General features: G+C 31.8%; 1 long non-coding RNA gene across 1 annotated transcript; it reads left to right on the top strand.

Moving 5' to 3' along the window:
* The first annotated feature begins 2,320 nt into the window (after window positions 1-2,320).
* On the top strand, window positions 2,321-4,394 carry LOC133781584 (uncharacterized). Its single transcript, XR_009870159.1, has 2 exons — window positions 2,321-2,776; window positions 4,164-4,394. It is a non-coding gene; the product is annotated as an uncharacterized LOC133781584 (long non-coding RNA).

The following is a 4,394-nucleotide window of genomic DNA, read 5'->3' as shown; positions in this document are numbered from 1 at the left end:
CTTCCCTGTGTTGCCCACACCCCATATTTTGATTTTGTTTATGATTTCTTTTAAAATGTATCTTAGATTGGACAGTTTTAGTCTACAAGTTATTTCTAATACTATTAAAATAGATTTAGTTATGATTTCTTGTTAAAATTCATTTATTTGTAATTTACTTTTCTAAAATGTTCTTACAGTGGAAAAATCTATTTTTATATGCTAGAGTAAATTGATTTTTTCTTCCCCAAGTTATCATTCTCTTGCATCTGATAATGGTGAAAAGAAATTTTAGAAATTAAATGAATTGTCTTTAATCTCTTATGCCTCTCTAATTCTCTTATTTATGTTATTTTTCCCTTTCAGTTGAAAATTATGAAATTCATGATTATGCTTTGAGCGTATAAAAAAAGATTGTTTTAAAATGATTTTTAAACGTTTGTTGCATCTCTAAAAGCCCTTTTTTATTTATTAATAGCCGTTTGATATCTAAAATTACTGATATGTTATTCTCTTCTTTGTCAGTCCTTTATGGTGTAATTTTGTTTATCATTTATATAGCAGCTTTTGTATTTTTTTAATCTTAATGTACTTACTAAGGTTGATGTCGATTGATTTTTTTTCTCCTAATGAGCAGTATTTAATTTTTCCCTTTTTTTTCTTATTAAATTTATTCTTTAACAGTTTATAGTGAGTCTACAAATTATTGGTGGTTATTTGTCAATCTTTTGGTTTTGCTCGATTATGCAGGTTGTTTGTGTTATATGTTTCACCTCTAATACTTTTGCAGGCAGCAAGAGCAACTGATTATAGTATTGGGAGTAAGTTGCTGCAACATTTTGTTCTTGAGGAGAACATGTTGGAGGTTGACTGTCCCTGTGCCGATCACTTGCTCAAGGACTTCTGCAGTGAAAAGCTTCAAAAAGACCTTTCCATAACTGCCAAGGAGGCTGCAGAACTGAAGCGCATACTTGCTTTTTTTTGTCTATTTCATTTGCTCTTGGGTTCATTTTTCAATTTTTCTATTGATTGCCTCTAAATGCTATTGGGTTGCTTAGTTTATAAGATAGAAGAGATGTGATAACAGCTTGGCTTTTTTTCATATCTTTATTCTATTTTCTAGTAAGTTTAGTACTTATTCTTTCATTTCATCCTGATTTTAAAACTCAGGGGTTTACGTGCCATTGGGAATGGATTTAAGAAGCTAAAAGATCTCACTCTAAGTGACTGCTATTTCCTAAGTGACAAGGGTTTGGAAGCTATTGCCACTGGTTGCAAGCAACTTACTCATCTTACAGTAAATGGGTGCCACAATATTGGTACTCTGGGACTGGAATTCATTGGGAAATCTTGCTTATGTTGAGCTTATCTGAGTAATGGCCCTTGAGCTTATGTTGTGTTTCATTTTTCTTCATTTGTTATCTTTTTTGCTAACATACTCTTTTGACCATTTCTCTGCAGGATCACAGAGAAAGTGAATGACAGGTGGGAGGTTTGTGTGAGCCTTAGTGATGGGCAATTTCAACAGGTATTTGAATTTTTATTTTAAATGAGAGTACTTTGATGCTGTTCTGCACTTTTAAGGGTGTTTTATTCTGATTGTTTTCTCTTGTTAAACCAGGTTAGCTTTGTAAATTAGATTGCCACAATCAAGGGTGGAACTCTTACCATTCATCCAAGCAGTTTTGGGTCTAAATGTGAACTCCCACCAGAGTTCTTAAAGAAAGGTTCGGGAAGCTCTTTGCTTGTTTATGTAGATGCACTCTTATCATTACTTTCTGTATCTTTGTTTATGTTTTACCTTTTAAACTTGCAGTGGCAAAGTCTAGCATTGTGGATAGTCTTCTTTCCTGGGCCAACTTCAAGCAGAACAAGGATCTTAAGAAAACAGAGTATTTGTAGCCTCTTATAACCCAGAATTTCTATTGAAATTGCTTCAATCTTTTAAATTTCTCTAATCGTCATATTTCTCTAGACTGATGCAGCTATTTCTGGTCTACTTATTTCCATTGTCCTTATCTTCTTTACATTGATTTAAATAGTGTCAATTATTCAATATCAGTTACTGCCCACCAACAGAAAGGAGGATATGTTTTAGTTATATAGATATCTGATTTACTATGAACAATAATAATGACAAATAATTCAATATTGAGATTCTTTACACTTAAAACAAATTATTACCTTTATTTGTATCATGGTTTGTCTTGTTTTAGTGTCTGTCATCAAACTCGATTGACATCAGCATCAGCCGTTCAGCTTAATTAATCTTTGGCATTTGGGTCTATGCTTTGGCATCAGCATCATGTCATTTGTTGTTGCTTTATTGGTATTCTATAAATATGAAAGAGATCAATGCTCTAAATCTGAGTTTGAATGTTTGCTATTTGTGTACTGTTTAAGTTTATTCATTTTTTTTCTTTCACTTTTGTCTGCTACCTTGTTTATAATATATGGTCAAATTTGTTAAAATTCCATTTAGATAGATAGCCATGTAGAGTATTTGTGGAATACAGAAGTAATATTCGGTCAGGTTAAACAGTTAGGGAAATCATAAAGGACTAACCAGTTCTTGGAGTCTTTGAAAGCAGAAGGGGAGGTTATCCTTGAAGATGTGCAGCCAAAAGCAGGCCAATCTAGATCATCTGCCCCACCTTTAACTGATCCCGTCACTTTGGCTGTTGAGGAGAAACTAAATGTAACACTGAAACGAGATGGTGGTGTCAGTAACTTTGATGTTCAGGGAACACTGTCGCTGCAGATTCTAAATGCAGAAGATGGGCAAATCCAAGTTCAGGTAATGTAGTCCAAGCGACTTTCTACTTGTAATCCTCGTGATAGTTTAATTTTAAGATGAGATATAATGTATGTGATGACATAGTAGGTAAGCTTAGACCTTGTCTTAATGTGTCATCAGGCTAGGAAACTAGTAATAATGTTTCTTCAGTGAGTCAACAGGAGGCCTCCTGTCTTTGTGTTTGATAATGGACTTCCAAGGTTATCCTTCAACTGTCCTGCTTTAGTTTGTCTTGTTATAATTGTGCTATGATTGCCAGGATGATTTGGTACGCTGAACAGACTAAGAACATCTTAAGTAATTTAGTTGCTGCTGTTGACAATTTATCGTATCTTCGAGCGCTGATATGTAGACTTATCTCAGTTTTTGGTTCAAAGTTTTGATTTTGAATTTTTCTTGCAAATGTTTCATCTGGGTATCAGTATAATTTCGATTTTAGTCACCATAATTGCTTAATATGGTTTTTTTTTTTCTGGGTTATTGATCTCTTATTTAGTTGAAGTTAATTTTATTGCCTCTGAACTTATATTTATGTGAATTTCCATTTATTAATGCAGCATTTTGATTCATATCTTGTTAATGAATTTTCATAATTTAATCCGATAAAAATCAATTTTTTAGTTGGAGTTTATACTGCTTTTATTCATGTTGTTTCTGATAGTTTTTAGTAAATTCTCTTACATGGTTAAATTGTGTCTACTGACTGCATAGTCAATGCATTACTTCATAAGACCACTCAAGATAGTTTTATATGTAGTTAAGGAGTCTAATTAGTTAGCATCAGGATTAGGACTCCTAGTGAGACTAATTACATATTTTGAGTTCTTTCTTCTTTGAATTAAATCTGGTATTTTTATAAGTATAAATATGTATATATATATTTATATATGTATATTCTACCTAAAGACCCTTTTTTTTGTGGTCAATCTTTTCTAACTGGTTTGTTGAATTAATTCGAGTTCTGTAGTTATTAGAAACAATGGTAAAGAACTGTGGGGATTACAGTAACATCTGATTATTGAGACAATATTATTATTTTATAGAAGTAAATATTCAATTAGGTTTAAATTGCATAATTTTTATGTTTGTTAAATGTGCCTATATTTAAAGTGCAATACCGATAAAATGGATATTTGGAAGACTTTTTGATGTTCCATATGGCCATTCCTCACTGTTAAATATAGCTGCTAGTATCATGCTTGTTTATTACATCATTTTTTGTGAGTAGTGCCTTTTCCTTGATTTAAATCCTTAATTTGTTTTGGTTAATGATGGCTCTTTATCTATTGTGGTACAGGCGCAAATGCGAGATTTAACACCATACTTGATGCCCTGATGGTTACTTATGTTCTTAATAATAAAATGACTTTTTTTTTACAATGTGCAGGTATATTGAGATGATTTCTTTGGAGCAATTTTTGACAACATTTGTAGTTGAGGCCTTTAGAATGGAAGAATGTATTTCACTAATTTTTGTATACATTTCTTGTTTTGTATTTAGTGATAAAGGAATCTGAATTGGGCATAAATTATGTTGTAATATGATTTCTTAAGCCTAGACTAGTAGACTAAATATTGTAATTACATTTGAGTAATTAATAAAAATCTATTTATGTTA

Source organism: Humulus lupulus, chromosome 6 (assembly GCF_963169125.1).
Source record: "Humulus lupulus chromosome 6, drHumLupu1.1, whole genome shotgun sequence".
Taxonomy (NCBI): Eukaryota; Viridiplantae; Streptophyta; class Magnoliopsida; order Rosales; family Cannabaceae; genus Humulus; species Humulus lupulus.
Note: the sequence above shows the minus strand (reverse complement) of the source record. Positions and strands in the feature narration are given on the sequence as shown.